The 23,240-nt window shown below is 40.4% G+C and overlaps 3 pseudogenes; 2 read left to right on the top strand and 1 right to left on the bottom strand.

Annotated features, from left to right (window-relative positions):
* Positions 1 to 1,576: 1,576 nt before the first annotated feature.
* Positions 1,577 to 4,388, top strand: LOC102713744 (annotated as a pseudogene).
* A 1,271-nt stretch (positions 4,389 to 5,659) lies between these two features.
* On the bottom strand, positions 5,660 to 15,588 carry LOC102709749 (annotated as a pseudogene).
* A 6,168-nt stretch (positions 15,589 to 21,756) lies between these two features.
* On the top strand, positions 21,757 to 21,866 carry LOC121054819 (annotated as a pseudogene).
* The last annotated feature ends 1,374 nt before the right edge of the window (positions 21,867 to 23,240 follow it).

Raw genomic sequence — 23,240 nt, 5'->3', positions numbered from 1 at the left:
TAAGTCAGTGCCACTCACACTAAACTTCCAATATGATGTGGAACTATTCCCAACATTAAAAGCATAGGTCTAATGAAAAGATGAGGATGAACCCTACGGTCATCCTCAAATGTTACCGCGAAGAAATTAAGAATAAAATAAAATAACTATAGTAACTCATTAATATAGATAGTAGATGGTTGTTGGTGTAAAATAAACTAATTTTAAATGTGATATAATTGATGTGATAAGTACTAGCATAGATACCTTACCTTTAGAGATTAAAAAAACAGACGTTAGAATCTTTTATATTAGAGGACAGAGTGCGTTTGGTATAACAGGACTATCGAACCAATGACAACCCAATGAACCCATCGCTAACATATCCAGTGGAGTTCAGCATACCACTTTCATTTTGATGAAAATTAAAGCAATCGGCCATTGTCATGCCCATGAGAGCCTGCGCCTACTTCAGTTCTCATGCTCACCAATGCTCTGGCAAGCAATGAAAAAACCTTCCTGCTTGCTAGCTAGAGGGTCATCCATTTCAACGGCACCGCACAGGTAGAGCTGAGTGAGCAGCGAGCACTTCCACCATTATCTTCTCGTTTATATTTATAAATTAAAATTTAAATTCTCAACCTTAAATTTAAAATTAATTTTAATTTTTTTTATCATAGTTTATTTTCTAGCCTTTGATTTTAGATCAATAACAATACGTATATAAAAATTTTATTTATAAATTATTCTTTGTTTATAAATTTGTCGTTTGGTTTTCCCCCAGAAAATTTATTCACCGCATGTACTGTACACCGTTGAATCAACTTGGAAGTCGCCTGCCTCTGCCTAGCCATCCAATGATTCCAATCCAAGGCCAGGATCATCTTTTCACGGTCGCAACTTCTTTGCCTTCAGTAGTGCCGTCCTTGACCGGTTGATCCAGATCGCACGACGAAACTACATATGCACGCGCGGGTGCAAAGCGTTGCATCCGGCGGGCCTGGCTGGCCAGCGAAGCTCGGATTGAGCGTTCCTGCTCGGCCTGGCTGGAAGGCATTTTTTGCAGATACGGGCCTAGCTAGATGTAGGCAACCAAATAGTCCCCATATGCACGTGCGGGTGCAACGCGTTGCATCCGGCAGGCCTGGCCGGCCAGCGAAGCTCGGATTGAGCGTTTCTGCTCGGCCTGGCTGGGAGGTATTTTTTGCATGTGCGGGACCTGGCTGGGAAGGAGATTCAGGCAACCAAACATGAACGAATTGCATCAGATACGGGCCTGGCTAGATGCAGACAACCAAACAGCCCCTATATGGTTCGGCTTCATCTGCAAGTGCTCAGTGCTTTCTGCTGGTCGTGCTCAGCTTGACATGGATCATGGATGCAGCACCATCGCCGTGCTGAACAGGGCGCTCATCGTCCTCGACGACGCGTGCAGTCAGGAGAAGCGACCAAAATTAAACAGGCTGCAATCAATGGCGTGCTTTTCAGCTGCTAATTAACACAATTTCGGCCACGCCGTCCTCGACGGGGTTAAGGAATTGATTGGCCGCGTCTAGTCACATACCATCAAGAAATTAATTAACATGATCCACATATTTTCACAGCAATTGCTGGCTCTCTTTGCTCCAAAATCTGATGCTAATTTACAGCAATCGATTACAATAGATCATAATATATAGCCTCGTACCATGCCACACACAACGGATATTGAATTACTCTGATGGCAATCAGAAGAGTCCACGTTTTCACCACACTGATCATCTCCTCCCTCCAGATGCTCACCGTTGCTCCTGAAAATGGCACAGGAAGCTTCATTGCCAGAGGTTCATCCATCTCCACCCAGGATGCCATCCTGGCGTCTCCCAACGGCGAGTTCACCTGTGGCTTCTACAAAGTGGCGACCAACGCCTTCACCTTCTCCGTCTGGTTCTCCAGGTCGTCGGAGAAGACGGTCGCGTGGACGGCCAACCGCGACGCTCCGGTGAATGGCAGGGGCTCCAGGGTCACCTTCCACAAGGACGGGAGCCTGGCACTCCATGACTACAACGGCACGGTTGTATGGAGCACGAACACGACGTCCACTCGTGCTAGCCGTGCAGAGCTTCAGAACAGTGGCAACCTTGTTGTCATGGATCCAGACGGTCATCACCTCTGGAGGAGCTTCGATTCGCCAACCGACACGCTCTTGCCAACGCAGCCAATGACTCGAGATACAAAGCTGGTGTCTGCGTCAGCCAGAGGTTTGCCTTACTCAGGCTTGTATACCTTTTTCTTTGACAATAACAATGTGCTTAGTCTTATATACAATGGCTCTGAGACTAGTAGCATATATTGGCCAAATCCTTCCTTCTTACCATGGGACAATGGAAGGACTACTTATTACAGTAACCGAAATGGGGTTCTAGACTCTGATGGCAGGTTTGTAGCTACTGACCAGCTTACCTTTGTAGCATCTGATCATGGTCAGAAGGATGTCATGAGGAGGTTGACACTGGATTACGATGGAAATCTTAGGATGTATAACCTAAACATGGCCACAAGAAACTGGTCAGTCACTTGGATGGCATTCCTTCGAGTATGTGAAATACATGGAGTGTGTGGTAAAAACAGTTTGTGCATGTACAAACCAGACCCTCGTTGTTCTTGTCTCGAAGGCTTTGAGATGGTTAAACCAAGGAACTGGAGCCAAGGATGCAGACGCGAGGCAAATGCCACACTCATATGGAACAATAACGCAGAGAATAAGTCTAACCAGGGATTCTTATTCAAAAAGACCTCACATACCGACTTGTATGGGTATGATCTGAACTACTCCAAACCAGTAACACTCAAGCAATGCAAAAGAATGTGCTTGGACAATCATGATTACCAAGCCTTTGAATATCACAAGGGTTTAGGTAAATGTTTTATAAAAGGTTTGATTTTCAATGGCAGGAAATACCCAGGTCTGTATAATGATTTCTATCTGAAATTTCCCAAGGCGATGACCCACTCACAAATATTGGCTTCTGAACCATTCCATGCTTGTGTGGCCACTGAAAAAGAAGCCTATCCTTCATCACAATTTCTCAGGAGTAACAATTCCAAGTTCAAGTTTGGCTACTTCCTTTCCTCTGCATTGACGTTACTTGTAGTTGAAGTGACATTAATTACAGTTGGATGCTGGGTTGCTAACAAATAGGGCAGAAGACCAGAGATCGATGATGAAGGATACACCATAATTACTAGCCAATTCCGAAGGTTCAGCTACAAGGAGTTGAAGAAGGCAACATATTGTTTTCAAGAAGAGCTAGGAAGTGGAGGCTCAGGAGCGGTTTACAAGGGAACCCTTGATGATAAAAGGTTGCAGTGAAGAAACTAAATGATGCAATCCAAGGAGAACAGGAATTCAGGTCAGAGCTAAGTCTCATAGGGAGGGTTTATCATATGAATCTGGTCAGGATTTGGGGATTTTGTGCCGAAAAGACACAGAAACTCTTGGTTACTGAGTTTGTTGAGAATGGTTCTTTGGACAAGGTTTTATCTGACCATCAGAGCTCATTTCATGGCTACAATGGAGCCAAAGGTATAACATTGCACTTGGGGTAGCGAAAGGATTGGCCTATCTCCACCATGAATGTCTTGAGTGGATCGTGCATTGCGATATCAAACCAGAAAACATATTGTTAGATAAAGACTTCGAGCCCAAGATTGCAGATTTTGGACTGGTGAAGCTACTGAAGAGAGGAGTAGCACAGATGTTGTCAAGAGTGCATGGAACTAGAGGGTATATTGCGCCAGAATGGGCTCTAAATCTTCCGATCACAGGTAAGGTTGATGTTTACAGCTATGGAGTTGTACTTCTTGAGTTAGTAAAGGGGATTCGGGTTTCCGGATGGGTGGTTGACGGTGAGGAGGTGGAACTTACTGTTAAACACACTGTTGACATCCTCAAAGAGAAATTAGCTAATGAAGATCAATCATGGCTCTTGGAGTTTGTCGACTGCAGGCTACATGGAGAATTCAACTATTCACAGGCAGCCACAGTGGTTAAGATAGCAGTGTCATGTTTGGAAGAAGAGAGGCGCAGAAGACCAAGCATGAGCAGTGTGGTTGAAATCCTGCTTTCTCTTATGGAATAATGCACAGTTCTGTCATTGCTACAGGCCTACAGTTCTATCTAGCTGACATGTGTATTATGAGAAAAACAATAAGGTATATTATTGCATACAGGAGATAATGACCACCTATTTTTATGTAGGTCTACAGACGCTGAGATACTTGAGCTCCTAAAATCTTGCAATAATAAATGGTGTAGTAGTATTCAGGTTCCTTCAACAGAGTAGTATTGTTCATCATAACCATTTAGTCTACTATGTATATGAGATGCATCCATTTCCACTATATATGCAGTGCATACCACATTATTTGACAGATGAGCGCCTCAAGTCTAAACAGAATAGACGACCGTAAGTCAATAACACTTCAAGGTATTTACATGTTCAGCTGTCAAGACTCAAGACTCCCAAGACCGGAACTGAAATTCTAATTTCTTTCTAGTATTGCTACTTGGATATATGAAGCAGGGACAGTCGGACAGACTAAACAATTACTCCATCCGGTCCATATTACGAGATGATTTGGTTATTTCTAGATTCATCCATAAATCAATGTATATTTTTCATATCTATCGAGATTTATTAGCATCCATATGAATTTAGGGATGAAACAACAGAGGTAACAGATTGAAGCCAAATAGTCAGTATCATGTAAGCCGTATGATCCAAACGAACCAAAAAAAAAAAGCAGGAATAGTTAAGGAATCGATCACCCGTTCTTCGCAGGCGTTCACCGCCGACGCGATCGGCGACTCCGGCGGGCATCAACTGTACACAAACCCACCAAATCAGTCAGTCTCGCCCTCCTCCCCCTTCCTCCGGTGGTGTAAATGCGGAGTGATCCCCTCTTACCAGCGCAGGGGCTCTCCACGCGGAGTCGCATCGGACCACCTCACCGGCCGCGCGGGACATTGCCCCCTTGTGAGCGGCGTCGGACTCCGCCTCCGGCGATCTGGGCACCACCGGCCCCGGGAGCGGCGCCACGAGCAAGGGCAGCAGCGAGTACTCCGGTGAGCACACATCCTCTGGGCCGATCCAAAGTGTAAGATTGGGCCGGACCCATTTTGCTGTTTCGATCGCAGTGTTTGGGTCCATTTGGGCTTTAAACCCATCGAAGCAGAAGATTATCCTACTACCAATATTTCTAGCAAAAAGAATGTTAAAATAATAAACATATCTTTTTTAAAATAGAAAAAAAACTTAGTACTAAACTAGACGTATACTATTATTACAGTGAATTTAGACAGATATTTTATCTAATTCATAGTTTAGGATATTTAATACTGGATTATTTTTCTTATTATAAGAAATGACACCTCTCTCACACAGTCAAAACCAGATCGAACATGCAATTATCGGATCGATAAACCAAACTAGAGTGGACGCGCGCTTCGCGCGCAGCCGTGGTTATCCAAGAAGAGCATAAAGATGTATTTCAGAGGTTTACCATAGAGGACGCATATGATCATTACCATGCATATAGAGATTAGCACATTAACTATACATGGATATGTTTCATGGTGTTGCAAGATTGTTTTTTAATAGAAGTGACAGCCATGTTCAATGGAAATAACGGTGGCGAATCTCTATATAGGAGCTATGTGATGCGCATTGTATATAGTGATAAACAACATGCATAGAACAATAGTCAGAACATTATGCCCTGAATAAAAGGCCAGCCGATGTATTGGCTAGATAATCTTTGTCTATAGCTGGTTTACACATTGACTGGCAAGTAACACAGAGAGTAGAGGTCTTAGCTATGTACAATGATCATCAAGAACTCTATGTCTTGAACAAAAGGCCAACGGATTTGTCTAGCCCATCCTTCTGTGTAGGCCGATGACAAACTGATAGGTGGATAGTAGATAAGGCAGGAGTCTTAGTTATGTACATTGATAATCAAGAACGCTATGTCTTGAACAAAAGCCTAGCTAATGTGCGTACATCATTTTTTCTGCAGGTGGCCTTCTGCTATGTACAGATGAAACCAAAATGACTACTTTCAGGGGAGTTGTTGCCTTCATTCACTGTTACGGGAGAAAATTGTCTTAAGTCATATATCCATGTGATGTAATATTGCATTTGTTGAAGTGAATATGAAGCACATAATGAGTATAAGAAAAGAGTACCTGCCATGTTCTTCCTGCTGGTTATCTTCCTTGAAGAGTTTCTTTGTAGCTGAAGCTAAGCTGCTGGCTCTGCCTCTATTTAACTATTTGATGGAAATAGGGATGATATGAGTGGCATAATTACTATAAGAAATGTAAGCAGGTCTATGAAATTTACCTCTTTTTAGCTAATGCCTTGATAGGGACCGATGGGTTGACAGGTGGACTTTCATCATAGGTGGTTGGGATCTGCAGCAGTTACAAGCAAGATGAGCATTGAATGGTTTTATTTGTGCTTCATTGGTGGAGTGAGTGCTATTTTTACCGTGTTTTTAGTTTGTAATGTTGTAGGCACAATAAGAGATGTATCCCCTGAATCTTTGTGTTGGGGGCTTGTCTTGCTGGGTGCCTTGCAAGGTTTCACAAAAAATTAGATTATATTGGTAAATAGATATAGGCATATTGGTGGTTCCATATTATATATATATATATATATATATATATATATGCTTACCTGAGCAGGCTGTTGTGGTGTGGGTTGCACTGATAATACAAACCTCTTCTTTGATCCTCTCTCATATGAAGGTTTGCTTGTTGGTGTTTCATCTTTTCCACATGCACCAATGTACTTGGGTTGTCCTGATGGACTTTCATACATTGAGAGAATACTCTTTCCTTTGCTTGAGGTGGGGGAGCCAAGGGTGCTATCACTTGATTTTGGTGATGTGTACGTAGAGCTAGTAGGACTGGCTACAACAAGCTCAGAAGAAGCTTGCGAGCTAGGCGGTGCCATTAGCAGTGGTGGTTGGTTGATGTTGCCAGATGATACGATAGTGTTGACCTGAAATGTTTCCATGTCCCTTGAAATCCTCATTGAACTGTTCTCTGAGAAGCTAACATTCCACACAAAGTCTTGTTCAAGAAGTGATGTTATCTCATCTGGGATAAAGTCCTTGTCATGTGGGTTTTGCTCTAATAGAACCTCAACAGGTTTGCGAATCAAACGTTGTGCAGTTCTTCCAAATAAGACAAACGGAGCATCCTTAGTGTCATCTCCAGCGACGACAACAACTTTATACCTTTTATTTTTTAAGGGGAAAGTTATTAGAGCATGATGCAGGCAAACATGATATATAAATCTTGAGAGTATTGTATTATAAAACTCACTTGGTAGATGAAGTTCCTATGTGGCCACAATCACTGTCTGTGCACCTGTATGATGACCCATATGCTCTTGCACCTTTGTAGCACTTCCCACATGCATGATACCACCACCTTGATTCGCCGCAAATTTTTCTAATAGTAACACGCACTATGAAGCGTAGGTGCTGCAAACAAGTTATACATGTAACTGGGATTAATACAACAACATATGGCTGTTCTTTTAAGGAAGATAATGTAAAGAGACTATATACCTTATGCTTGTGTGGATTCATAGTGGTCAGCTCTTTAACCGTTTTCTCCTCAGGTGGGCTGAATACATGCGTTGGTGCTGATGTCTCGACGGATTTGATTGGCCAAAATGAGGTGGTAAAACTAAACAAATGACATATTATTGTACACATATAAGTACACATGGATGATATTTGGTGTATGCATAAATACTTGGTATTATCTTTCTTTTAGCTCAATTGCCTCTGGCATGTCTAGATTTATGTACCATTTGCATGGTGAGCTACCGGTTAATGTTAGGCCTGTAAATAGTCAGTAGCATTGTTAGTCTTGCACTGTATAGATGATGGCAATTTAAATCTATTTGGATGCCTATATAAGGTCTCACCCATATCCCTATAGTCTTTGACAAGTGTTCCAACAAAGACGATAACCTGTGGCTGTGTCTGCCCATCAGCATATACTTTCTCATCATCAAAAGCAGTCGCTCTTTCTCCCCATAGTGTGATATGTATAGTTGAGTTGCTTTGTGGATATTAGTGGCAAATGTGGCAATGTTATCATCATTACAATAGCCAAATATGTTAGTGAACAGAGCAAATTTGTTGAGATCATTAGAGCTAGGTGCAAATTGATAATAAATATTATTGCCTTAAAAGAAAAAGACCCATAGAACAGGGAACTGACTTAGCATCACAGAGCTGGAGTGTTCTTTTCAGACTATCGGTGTTTCTTGATTTAGGGCGAACAAGAGTTGGAGGTCCAAACTCAGTGATGACTCCCACGATGTCTGCATAGGATATGCATAGCTTCACTATATAATGCAGTGAGCAATGAACATAAATATCAAGGAAAGATTAGGGATAATTTGACATACCCACATAAAACTGAGTTTTATCAATAAGAGAAGGTATCTCCTCAAATGGTGTCAATGAGAAAGTGATCCCAGGAAACCTGTCTGGAACATCAATGCGTTCCTGCAGTTCTGTCCATTTAGAGAATTGTATCATCAATTCATTTGCAACTGGTCGCTCGCTTGACAGCATATGAATCAATGTAATACACTTTCCCTTCTTGCAAGAGAGGATTAAGCAGATCAGTTGCTGGTGGGTATATCTGAACATGAATACTATATCCCTGCATATGAGTTATGTGCATACAAAAATAGTTAAATGTACGTATTAGCAGGATAAGCAGATGCATGCACATTAAAGACATGTAAGCTAGGATTACCTCTTCATCAAGCAAGACAAGGTCAGTGTGTAGGAGCTTTGTCTCATCAGCAAGATCACAAAAGTGCCATAGCCTTGAAACACGTGCGCATAGCTTTGAACTTGAATCTCCGGGCACAATATGTGAAATGAGTATGTGACCCATTCTTTACCTTAAACCAAAAAATAGAGAGTTATTATATAAAACAATATAATATTAGCAATGGCACACATAGGCAAGAGGAGAGCGATACTTTGTAGCACAAATGAAGTCACTGGCACAAACGCATAACATAATGTACAAATGTGTAATTTATATAGCCCATAGTATTATAATGTATATGTACATATACATATATATTTTTGTTGTTGTTAGTTGGGATAGGCTGCTACGGTTGGGACGACACCGCCTGCAAGATGGAAACAAATTTATTGCCATGTTCTTCTAGACAATAGCTAGGAATGCAAGACATGTAAAATATGAGAGGCAAGGCAAGCACCGGTCCCCTTGTAGCGGACAACACTTCAGTATACACTACATTTTTGGTTTGGTTTCCACAAGTGCCATCATCGTTTTCAATCAATATTTTTAGGCCATCCCTGCTTGTTGCTCTTGATACTGCCACGTATAGTTGTCCATGAGTAAACACTGGTTTTCTAAGATAAACACCTATATTTTTTAGGGTTTGTCCTTGGCTCTTGTTAATTGTCATTGAATAGCATACTCGAATAGGAAATTGTTTTCTCTGAAGTGTAAAGGGCCATTTTAATTTTGTTGTGTGTAATGTGATCCTTGGTATATAAACTGTTTCACCAATATTTGATCCAGTTAATATGGTGCATTGCAATATTCTTTCACCTAGAACACAGACTAATAGCCTTGTTCCATTGCATAGACCAATCGATTGGTTTAAATTCCGTAGGAACATAACAACAACTCCTTGTTTTAAAATAAGCTTGTGAGTTGGAAAATTGGTGGCATTGATTGAGTTTAGAAATTCAGTAGGGTATAGCAAGTCAAAATCTGGGATCTGTTCAGATGATTTGGATATTGAATCACAGCTTAGGTATATCTTGGGGTCTCCAGGTATTAGACTAACATCTCATCAACCATCGAATTGTTAGGACAAACAATTGCACGAGATGCAAGGTAATCTGGGTTATTATATGATTCAATAAAACCAGGATAGATCTCTTTAACAATAGCAGCAATTTTGTCGCCCTTGGTCATTATTAGCAAGTCATCAGGGATAGTGACCCAAGATGGATAGGTTTCACCAGATTTATGTCCATTGGTAGAGTACCATCGCCTACAGATAAAACCCATTGGCTAAAATCATGCAGTTCATTTCTTTGATGTAGTGGGAGTGTGTTATCAAGCAATCTCATATTTGTTTTCAATGTTAAGATGGACACATGATTCCATAGATCAGAATTTGTTATTGATGCGTTTATGATAGCACGGCGCGATCCTTTTGGTACAACCGGTAGAATTTGCCTGAAATCACCTCCTAAAACAATAGGGGTTCCTCCAAATGGCACAATAGATCGAACATTCTGTTTCAGAAAGTATATCTCGCATAGTTCGGTCTAGAGCTTCAAAACATCGACTATGTGTCATGGGAGCCTCATCCCAAATGATAAGCGAAATTTCTATTAAAAGCTCAGAAAGCATTGTCCCTCGTTTCACATTGCAGATGCTATTTTCATCAATATCAATTGGTATTTTAAATCGCGAGTGCGCAGTTCGACCTTTTGGCAACAACAATGATGCTACCCCTGATGAAGCAACAACTAACACGATTTTATTTTGTGACCTCAGTTTTGCAATTATTACATTTCATAAAAACGTTTTTCCAGTTCCACCATGGTCACACACAAAGAAAAAACCAGGTTGTTTATTGAGCACTCGGGAAGTAATTTTCAAAAAGATGTCAGATTGCTCATTGTTTAGCTGTGTTACTAGTGATTCTGCATGCATCAATAAAAGAAATGGATCAGCTGATAATTCTTCATCAATTAATTTATTGCATCCTGGTATTTGTGGAAGAGAAGATGGTTGTGGCAAATCAAAATCTCTTATCTTACCACCACTATTGCCAAAGACAGTAGCAAGCTCGTGTAAAAGGAGATTTTTGAGATGTTCATTGGGAATAACACACCGTGGGTTATCTAGGGCTGTTTTTAATCTTTTATGAATATCATCAGTCATGTATAACCAGTATTTATCAAACAGCGCACTAATGTTACCAACTGAACAAAATAGAATGATGGTGACAAAGAGTTGCCTAAGTTGTCGTGCTGATGCAGACAGAATGGTTTCATCAAAGAGGAGCATTATCTCCTTCAAGAAGTCCTCTTGCCTCACATGCTTCACTATACGTTGAGTACACAATATCGTTGTATGTACGTATGTCAGCATAACTTGTTGCACCTCTAACAATCATTAAAAGCATTCGCAAGTAATACAATTCACCGGTCGCTGGATGGACATAATATATTCTACCAATTTTTGGAGCAGGTGTTCGAGTACGCCATTTTCTAGATGATGGCTCCCACGACCATTCTTTTGAGAATTCACAATATGTAAGCGAGCGAGCGTTAGGATATTTTTTATTTGTTTCAACCCATTCAGTTAACATTGATCGCTTTGCTACAGGGCTATTAAGGACAACATGCAAATCAGAACCCTTTTCATATCTAACATAATTTTGACTAGGCAAATGCAGAATGAGACGTTGAACTGGAGGCACTCTATAGTGTATATCAAATTCATACAATCAATGGAGCGCCTCATAGGTAGACAAAAACCTAGCATCCATATATTCCAATATCTCATTACGCGGGGCTAAATCATGATTTGGAGATGCATTAGATGTTTTTCCAGTTGTTTCAAAATATACCTTGGCTCTGTCTTGGCCTTTTGTTACATATTTAAATAGATATTTAATTAGATTAGATTTGTTACACCACTCAACATTTATGTGAGCCTCATATGTTTTGAGCAGTTTGAGATTATATGGAACAACTGATATGTTATCCAGCGCAATGCCATTCTTTACTATGCGTCGGTCATCATTTCGTCGTCTGTATATTGTGAAACCAGATTCATCAACAAAAGTTTCATCTTGAAAATCTTTGGGGTAATGTTTAGAGCATTTGTTGTCTTTCATACAAGGGCAATTTTTGTTATCAGATCCACATGGACCATGCATCATGAATTCACTAACGAGTTCATAGCCTAGACGATCAGTATCGAAGTCAGGTATTTCAGCACATATAAATTCATCAATGATAGATGCAGAGATGTCAGCGGTTGGTGCAGCAAGCCAAACCAGGCAATGTATGTGTGGGAGGCCACGCTTCTGGAATTCAACAGTGTACAGGACTGGACGCAGCAAAAAGGAAAGGGTGTGAGCACCAAGCGCTACTATTTACTATAGATGCATAACCTGATAGGCATACCTGCTAAGACTTTCCCAAATGTTCTCCCCTCTCTAATGTCAGCAATAAAATCAGTGACTTTCATATTAAAAACATGAACAATCATGTCAGCTCTATCTAATGGTTGCTGGCCAGGCTCAAATCTTATTGATTCAACAATTTCTTGCCATTTTGAATTACATGTGTATGTCACAAAAAGATCTGGCGAACCAAAGACACGACATATTGCCATCGCATCTTGATAGTTCATAACCATATATCTCCTACCCCCAGTAAAGCTAGCGGGAAGTATAACACGTTTACCGATTGAATCTGCATCAGTCACACCTTTATCAATTGCATCAACAATGCCATCTACTGTCTCAGAGCGTAAGTCATCCTGATGCTCTATTATGAACTGAAGCTTATTAGCCTCGATAGTAGAATATATGTCAACATCGATTTGATCACTTAATCGTCCATAGCATGTCAATGGGTTTGGTTCATTAAGTCTGTAGTGCATATAGTATCTAAAAAATTCTTGCATTGTGACATATTTTCTACCGGTTCCATCATAAATAGCATATTTGATACCTAAATGAAAACCTCGTTCACCATATGGAAATAATAAAGGGTATTGTAGTGCCATATACGATGGATGTAATGAAGATACTCTATGAAGACCACGACCCTCAACATGTACTAAAACATCAAACTTGTATTCTTTCGCTGAGAAGTCGCCAACTATTATCCCTGCTATTTCACTGTTTGTTGGAAGATTATATTGAACTTCATCTTTGGCATTACATCCTAACAACCGAAGCGTTATTTTTTCATCGCTATGAGTTGACAAGCGCTCTCTTGCATATCGGAATGTTTGAACAAGTGTATTATTATTCTGTAGCATTGCTGATAGTGCACTGACAATCTCAGCATCGGGTTTGTCTATGTTATCACAGTCATTCTGGAAAATATTTAATCGATTTTGTACCTCATTTTCTGGATCAAAAATATATAACTGTGCAAACTTTGGCGCAGACCCGCGCGATGGTAGCAACGTTCCTATTTTATGATGAGCAACACCATTTTTTGAAAACATAGGGTGCATTGCCAGTATTTATTGATTTATCAATAGATGCACCCATGGAGGTAAAAGCAAACATCGAATTATAAGATCTGATTTGTCTTAAAAACCTTCTCGATTTAGCATCACCACTAGACAGTAACGTGGCAAGTGGCTCAGGAGGTGGTTTTATTTTAGGCAATTGTATTTTTCCACTCTTACAGCATAGATTATAGACAATTTTTCTTTTTCATATATCAGACATGTTTTTAACCCGTTCCTGATACCAAAACACAGCCCCACAATATGAGCACTCATATGTAGGTAGGTCATAGTATGAATGGCCTGGGTATGATGCTGCCATAAACAACAGATGGAATCAAAAGATACATATGGTACGAATAAACATGAGAATATTTATATCTAGAGGCCGCGCACCCTTCAATAACTGAATATACTCCTTATCTTCTCGCGACAAATTACCAACAGCCTCCGTACTATGAGCTGTATTTAAATAAATGCATAGTGACACGTGTGCAAGTCAGCGATCACCGGAGATGGCAAAAATTGGTAGACATACATATCAGACTATATCAAATGTTTATTACCAATATTAGTAGGGGGCGGTGGAGGTAATTTAGAGCGCACTAAGCATCGGTGCTTTCTATTTAATTTAGAGCGCACTAGTAGGGAACATGGTCTTTTTGATAGTGACACAGAGCTAAGCTGGGATGCATTGGGCACTGTATTTTCTATATGCATCGTAGATTGGCGAAACAATACATTAGTAGCCCTTCTTTGTCGGCTAGCACGAACCCTGCTCACCCTGTCAGTACTTTGAGTAGACATCTATCAAAAAGCACGAAAACACCGCAACAGATCAAATGAGCGACATATTTTATCACCACAAAGACATGAGGCATTGTTGATACCCTATAAATGCAAATAATGCACACAACAACATCACTGACATGATGGAGAAAAACCAATCAATAAGCAACGGAACAAACATTGCCTATTAAAATAGCCTGCAACATTGAACTACAAGGAAACAACAACACATAAATACTAAATATGTCAATAATCTACTCTGACAAATAACCTAGCTGCTCATTATCCTCGACAAAGAACCTAAACCAAAGAGAGCTACATATATGCAGGACATCATCTGAATGAGATGGAACCGCTGCGCTGGACGATCTAATACGAGCGATGCAGCTAGCGGCAGACATCGCTGCTGCAATGGCAGAACAAGCTATCCTCCTATAAGCAACCATCGCACTAAAGTTGTAATCATGCACAACAAAACCGTATTTTGCTTGCAGGAACCTAAGAGCATGTCTAGTGACAATTTCATGCGCATAATCGACCCTATCAAAGACCGACTGCTCGAAAAAAAGCTCTCTATCTGTGTCGGATTTATAAACGACGGTACATGAAGCTCTATGCCAGACATTCAACCTATCATCATGATCAAATTCCCACAAATAGCTCGGGGATGGAAGCATGCATTGAGACGCAGCAGCATTCAGAAGCAGCACGTGTGAAGCCTTAATGGTAACCATAGCGGCCGCGGCGTTCGAAAGATTGGAATAAGGACGCACGGATAGGAATCGATGGATGAAGACAAGGCAGGAAGCAATAAAGAGAAGAATAGAAAGCTGTGAGTGCCTAAAACAAACAAGGCAGCTATATGGTGTGGCCAGCAGAAATATAAAAGCAAGACAGACGACAGGGAACACGTGCGCACACACAAATCTATATAACAGCTAGTGTTGCAGTAAATTGAAGCCGTTGGTTACACAGAGCAATCGACAAGATGGGTTGTAACTGCCAAACGATAGTAATGTAGCACACGATAGTAATGCAACACCATAGGACAGTTTCAACAGAAAAGGAAAAAGAATACGGGCCAAAAACAAAGGATGATCGCACCATAAGCAAGAATCAGCCAGAAAAGACAAAGCAAAAGGCAAATAGACATACCATGTAGGTCAGGCTTCAGGTCACCAAATAAGAGAGGACAAGGAGAGTGCTCTGCACTGAACAGCAACAAAAAATAGCAAGACTGCAGGAAGAAAAAGGAAAAGCAGTATGCATAAATACAGGGTAGGCACAAGGCAAAAACAAGAACATGTAAAAAAAGTAAAGGAAAATGAGGCAACATTACCTGAGAAATCCCGATGCATAGATAGCACAATAGCAATCGTTATATCACGAAGGAGATCAACCTAAATCCCCAGTCCTACAAAGAAAAATCGAAAAGAAAGAATAAGCATGCATCAAACGGAAAGCAATATAGCAGGTGAGAAAGCAAGAAACAAGAGAAAGCAAAAAAAAAAAACAAGGGCGACTAAGAACACCCAAAAAAACACAGAAAGATTACCACGCCATGCCGACAAAATAGATAGGGACAGATTAGACGAGTAGGCAAGGAAAAATGGAGTCGCCAGTTCTATACGCAAGCTACGAAGAACAAGAGAGGAAAACGTGGGAAAAGGAAAGAGGAAAGCTAAAAAGTATGCCGTGAAAACTTATGAAGCCAAAAGCTAGGATGAAACAAGCATGCTCGTTCTCTAGCACCAGAAATGATACCAACCTTCCATTGAAAAAGCCTCAGACGTAGTAGAAGCAGTAAAATTGGGCCACATGACAGCGATATAAGCTAGGACAAACCAAACTGCAAATGGTAGAAATAAAAACCGGATACAATAATTGGCAGCCGAACAACATGAAAGAGTAAATAGACACTGTCCCATGAACCAAAGAGACCGAAGGATGATAGTGGTGCCCACCATACAGGTAGCCATGGCTCATAGAGCATGTCCACAAACATAGGCAAGCACAACCGAGCTGAGCGCAACCAAGACAGAGACTACTCGCGCTGTGCAACACATCAGGCCACGATAGGCCGGGCTTACACCCATGACGTAGAGCTAGCCCCCAAAAAAAAGGACAACAGGATTCCATCCATGCACCAATGAACTGACCCCATGAAAAAGAAATGAAGAATAAGCTGGCAGGCCTACATGGCACAAGAGCAAAGACATAAACCATGTCTACCGGTGCACATGTGCGTGCCTAGATAGTCAAAGGCAGACTGCACGTGTATGCATGGCCTAGCAATCCTACGAGTAGGGCCCACCGGTGAAATTATGAGCTGAGCAGTGCGGGCCATGGACGCAAGCTGCACGTGGCATGCAAAGCACACGCGAAATAAAGCAGGGCTACAAAAATCCTGTAAATTAAAAGCTAATTGGCCCACCAAGCAGAGAGACAAAGCGATACACCATGGTCACACACATGTTGGCTGCCTGCACGTGGTTGCTAATGGGCCCACCGAATAGAGAGACAAAGTGATACAGCACGCTCACACGCATGGTAGCTGCCTGCACATGCCGCATCCTGTATCCTTGTGCATCCCAGCAGACCATCATAGGCCACACGATGGCAATCGGGTGGCAGACAGCATGAAGAACGAGGGGCCTCTGAACACAACAGCAATGCCAATCCGATGACGTGTCGCGTAACGGGTCGCTCCACGCCAGCGCAAAACCTCCCGGACGCATTCCATTTCTCCTAGCTTTTAATATACAGAATACTCGTATTTCACTTGCACATGCCGTTCACCATCTCGTTGAAGACGCGTATGACGTGCCCTCTGTTACTGTCTTGGTGCTTGGCAGTAATTTTATTCTTGATGGTGTAGTTGATTCTTTTTAATTATGTTTCATGTGTTGGCTTCTTGATGTTGTAATTGTTGTAATTAGTATGTTTTAAATGTTACATCCAGTCAAAACATTTTACACCGAGTACTAAAACATCTAAAACAATTCTTGAGAGACAATGAAATGCCGTCCAACGTTTTGGTAGATCTGCTTGACCTGGTTGAGACGATAGTTGTCATCTTGGATCTTCCATTGCCAAAGTTGACACCAAAGCCCAAGGGAGCTCCAACCCATGAACTCTGCTTCCCTGCTGCTATCCTGTTAACGGCAGAATTTAGAAAATTACCGTTGGAGACTAAAACGAGATTAATGAGCGAATCGGATAGGAAATAGGGCAATCGAACATGAAGCAATTGAAATACGACTCAGATACAGCCGATGAAGTTTGACTCGGATGGGAAAAGGAGTCTGATTGGGCCTGAAAATCATCTAGATAGATTTAGAAATAGATAGAGTCCGTGTAATTTAATTTTTTCTATTAATTAGGGTTAGTTTTATCACTAAGAGAGTTAGAGTCTGATCGGGACTTTGTGTATTTATCTAGTAGAAATTAGAGATAGAGTACGCATAGGAGTTTGTTATTCTTTTTATCTATTAGGAGTCGTATATCGTGTCTAACACGGACTAGCATCCATCCGAGGGTATAAATATGTATGCCCGGGATCATTATAAATCACCTACTTCTAAATACATAGATCAATTACCTTTGGCGCATCGCCACCCTCTTCACCGAGGTTACAACATCGGCAAAACTTGGCACCAGACGTGGGACTGCATCGTCTTAATCTCTGGTGAAAGGGTAAGTTCTACGTTCCATCGGACATGGTAATCGTATCGGCTAGATTAGAACTGTCTCGGTTCAGTCTGATCTTCTAATTTGGCTGCGCGATTGCTAGTTATCGTATCAGTTTCAGCTTGAGTTACTCTTGTATCTTGGGTTGATCTGGTCGACCACTCTAGGTAATTTACGTTGATTTGATATTTGCTATTTGACATCTTCAATCTCATATTGTCTCGGTTCGGTTCGGTCCGCTCTATTAGATTGCGTGTATCAATAATTTATATCAGATTGATGTATCTTATTCATTATAAATCACCTACTTCTCAATACATAGATCAATTATCTTTGGCGCATCGCCACCCTCTTCACCGAGGTTTCAACACTGGCGGAACTTGGCATCTGACGCGGGGCTGCATCGTCTCGATCTCTGGTGAAGGGGTAAGTTCTACGTTCCGTCAGTCATGGCAATCGTATCGGCTAGATTAGAACTATCTCGGTTCAGTCCGATCTTCTAATTTTGTTACGCGATTGCTAGTTATCGTATCAGTTTCAGCTTGAGTTACTCTTGTATCTTGGGTTGATCTGGTCGACCACTCTGGGTAATTTAAGATACAAAAGTAACTCAAGCCAAAGTGGTCGACCAGATCAATTCAAGATACAAAAGTAACTCAAGCTGAAACTGATATGGTAACTAGCAATCGCACAACTAGATTAGAAAATCGGACTAAACCAAGACAGCTCAAATCTAGTCGATGCGATTTCCGTGGCCCGGTGGAACATATGACTTACCCCTCCGCCGGAGATGAGACGATGCAGCCCCGCGTCAAGTGCCAAGTTTTGCCGGAGTTGAAACCTCGGGAAGGAGGGTGTCGATGCGCTGAAATTTAGTTGATATATGATATGGATGATTTACAATGACCCTAGTCACACATATTTATATCCTCGGGTAGATGCTAGTCCATGTTGGACACGATATATAACTCCTAATAGATAAAAGAAATAACAAACTCTTATGTAGATTCTATCTCTAATACACAAGTCCCGGTCGGACTCTAACTCTCTTAGAGATAAAGAAAAAAATCTAAACTAACTCTAACTAACATATAAGATTAAATTACACGGACTCTGATTATTCATGAATCTATCTGTAACATTCTAGGTCCAATCGAACCCTATTGCTTATTCGATCTAGACTCCATCGGCTGAATCCGAGTTGTATTCCGCCTGGTCTTCTGTCCGATTGTCATGTTTCCTGTCCGATTCGGTCTTTAATCACAGTTTAATTTCCAACAACAATTATCCAAATTCTTGCGTTAACAGCAGTTGCAAGATCAAATTAACTGATTGGCACGCCCGTGTAATCTAAGAATTTAGGTCATGCACTGGAACGTTCTAAGAAGTAACTCTCAGGCCTTCGTGCGTGACACGTCATCGGCTCGCATTTTGATGTCAGCACATCCTTACCGGCCATTGCCAAGGCGCTCCAAGTCTAATGCCACCACCCTATAGGCTGTTAGTGCTCAATCTCACGATGGCCACTATCAAAACATAATAAACTTAACCACAACTTTAGTAACTGTAGTAAGAATAGAATAAAATAACTATAGTAACTCATTAATACTAGTAACGTGTCTATGCTAACGCTACGGTATCCTAATATGTTCGATAATACAATATAAAAGAATAGCGTTTAAGTTATTATTTTTAAATACAAAGTGCTCAATTATAAAATATAATTTAGCATGATTAACTTGTAAAGCAGTACATGAGTGATTATTAGCGAGAGTAACATGAATAATTACCTATGTGTGATCATGAAAAATATGATAGCTATATTATTTGTTACAAAATAATATATGTTATGAGATACCAGAATTATTTATAATGTACTACAATACAATCATCAGATTTATAACAAATGTCACTCACTTATTTATAACATACTATAATCATCAGATTTATAACAAATTTAATACAAGTGACCACATGTATCACATAACTCCACCTTTTCTAAATATCAAGTATATTTAATTTTAAAATAATATTAAATATTAAATTCACATAACTCACAGAATTCACGTAACTCACCGTCTTTTCTAACATCAATTTCTGATTTGAGTTACAGGCCAAAAAAAAAGTCAAGCAAGTACAGGTTAGGAAAAAAATCAATGAAATTATATTATGAATTTGGAGTACATAAACTAATTTTAAATATGATATAATTGATGTGATAAGTGCTAGCATAGATACCTTACCTTTATAGATAAAAAAAACGTTAGAATCTTTTATGTTGGAGGACAGAGTGCGTTTGGTATAACAACAGGACTATCGAACTAATGACAACCTAACGAACCCATCGCTAACATATTTAGTGGAGTTCAGCATACCACTTTCATTTTGATGAAAATTAAAGCAATCGGCCATTGTCATGCCCATGAGAGCCTGCGCCTACTTCAATTCTCATGCTCACCAATGCTCTGGCAAGCAATGAAAAAACCTTCCTGCTTGCTAGCTAGAGGGTCATCCATTTCAACGGCACCGCACAGGTAGAGCTGAGCGAGCAGTTCCGCCGTATCTTTTCATTTATACTTATAAGTTAAAATTTAAATTTTTAACCTTAAATTTAAAGTCGTTTTTAGTTTTTTTTATCATAGTTTATTTTATAGTCTTTGATTTTAGATCAATAACAACACGTATATAAAAATTTTATTTATAAATTATTATTTGTTTGTAAATTTGTTGTTTTCCAGCCAGGATCATCTTTTCACGGTCACAACTTCTTTTTACCTTCAGTAGTGCCGTTCTTGAGGTCCCTCCTTTGCAATGTCATTTGGTGGAATGGCGCTAGATGGTTAGCAAGAGGAGATGCTAAATGCGTTTGCTTTTCGTTTTGGTTTTTTGTGTAAAAGTACTGTTACATTTCTAGTAATGGAAATGGGAGAGGGCCTCGACCCTTTCTAGTTTTTTTTTTTAAAAAAAAGTGCCGTTTTCTTGACCGGTTGATCCACGATCGCACGATGAACTATCTGGTTCAGCATCATCTGCAAGTGCTCAGTGCTTTCTGCTGGTCGTGCTCAGCTTGACATGGACCATGGACGCAGCACTATCGCCGTGCGTCCTCGATGCACGCAGTCAGGAGAAGCGACCAAAATTAAGCAGGCTGCAATTAATGGTGAGAGCCGGGGCATCGCCTCTTCTATACAACACCACTGATATATATATGACGTGCAGAGATCGCTTTAATTTTCAGCTGCTAATTAACACAATTTCGGCCACGCCGTACGTCCTCGACGGGGTTAAGGATTTGATTGGCCGCGTCTACTCGTGCACGTACCATCTAGAAATTAACATGCATGATCCACATATTTTTCACGGCAATTGCTGGCTCTCTTTGCTCCAAAATCTGATGCTAATTAATTTACAGCAATCGATTACAACAGATCATCATATATAGCCCTCGTACCATGCCCCACACAACGGATATTGAATTACATCTGATGGCAATCAGAAGAGTCCACGTTTTCACCACATTGATCATCTCCTTCCTCGAGATGCTCACCGTTGCTCTGGCAAATGGCCCAGGAAGCTTCATTGCCAGAGAGAGGTTCATCCATCCAGCATTTTTTTTATCGTTAAGGACGTACCACGAAATACTAATTTTACATAGAAAATAGTAGACCTTCTCTCTTCAAGAATAGTAAAATTGCTGCTATCCTGGTGTCTCCCAACGGCGAATTCGCATATGGCTTCGCCAATCGGCTATACCAATAAGTATAATCATTTCAGTTTATAATTTTCTGTTATCACTAGTTGTACGACAAGACCAAGCGTATCGCAAAGAGAAACGGCTTCTGTACATGCCGAACTGGGTGACGAGAAAAAATGTTTAATACCATACCGCTTGTTCTGCAGGAGATAAGCTAGCCATACAGCTATTTACATGGAGACAAATGTTATTGTAAAATTTAAGCAGCTGCGTGGTAATCACAATGCGAACTATTCTTTCGCCTTTTGCTAAAGAATACCTTGTGTGCGCCACAAATAGCAGCATACTTTTTGAAGGGTGTTCTATGTGTGAGATTATGCCCTACAAAACAAATATCAAAAGTTATAATTCAATTTTAAATAATTAAGTTTCAAATTCTCTTTGTAAATCAAATTTCAAAAGTTAATAATTAAATTTCAAGTTTTTATTTATGATTAAGTTTCAAATTAACTTGGTATGAAATTATGTCTGCTTGGCAGTTATATCAGTGGGTTTTTTTTACAATCCTCGTACATTATACCACTAAACTTGAGATATTTTTTCAATAACGACAAAAAAGCTCTATATCTGCACATTTCAAAACCTTTATAGCTGCCGAGGAGGAACTTGAACTCGCTATTGCGTGGGAGTGATCTGATACAAACAGAAATAATCCTGTGCTGAAAATTGAAAAGCATCTAAACTATGTTCATGCATGTTCGGTGCAATTCATTCATGGATTTGAGAGAAAACAAAAAGATCCAAAGTTGTTTCATGTTTGCAGCATATACTGAGCACCACACAGAGGAGAGGAAGGAAGAGAAACAAGAAAAGAGGAAGGAAAAATCTGACATGTGGAGTCCATTGTACGTCATATCAGTGAAATCATGTACATGTATATGTGATGCATACTAGTCGCATCTATCTCCGATTGTAATAGACAATGGAATCTTTTCACCCCCGTTTTGCCATCCCTATTTAACAGAGCTATGCGGCCTTCGCTACGCGGCCTTCGTGAGAGGCGAGAACGTATCTGAATTTTACACATACTCCTGTAAACATTCCTTGAGGTGATGGTTGATGGTGAATCTGTCACGATCACCGTCAACTCTCTATTTTTTATCTACTCTATTTTAAAAAAATAATTTTAGATCCTATGTGTCAATCACTCACACCAACTCTACTTTTTTATGAGAAGAAAAAAAAATCATAGGACTAATAGGCCCACATGTAAATATAATAACATGTTGATGATATTTTAAAGTAAAAAATCTCGTTGTAACGTATGAGACAGTATGTCCGTATACTATGAAATACCAAAGACTCATCTAATCATCCGTAGGGCAACAGCATGCTGTGACTCTTAACATGATCCTCATCCTCCAGGGTTCTAGAAGCCATATATGCCACTCTAGCTAACCCACTGCCGTAACATGATGAAAACATCTCACGCTGAATTGCCTAATCTCATGGAAAGAGAAAATTAAAGTTGCTAACCCGTCATTACATTACATTACATTATTCTCTTCCTGTGTGCGCCGCGGCCAGAAGCAGGCGGCTGCAAGCAATCAACGCCCACACGGGTCAAACGTGACAAACAATATAATGCAGCGAAAATACTTTATGGATTTGTTCATGGAAAACTATATGGAGCCGGCCGCTGAAAAACTATATGCCGCCATCGTGGCATGCCACGTCAGCGGATGGAGA

The sequence above is a fragment of the Oryza brachyantha genome, chromosome 6 (assembly GCF_000231095.2).
Source record: "Oryza brachyantha chromosome 6, ObraRS2, whole genome shotgun sequence".
Taxonomy (NCBI): Eukaryota; Viridiplantae; Streptophyta; class Magnoliopsida; order Poales; family Poaceae; genus Oryza; species Oryza brachyantha.
This window is presented reverse-complemented; position numbering and strand designations above follow the sequence as displayed.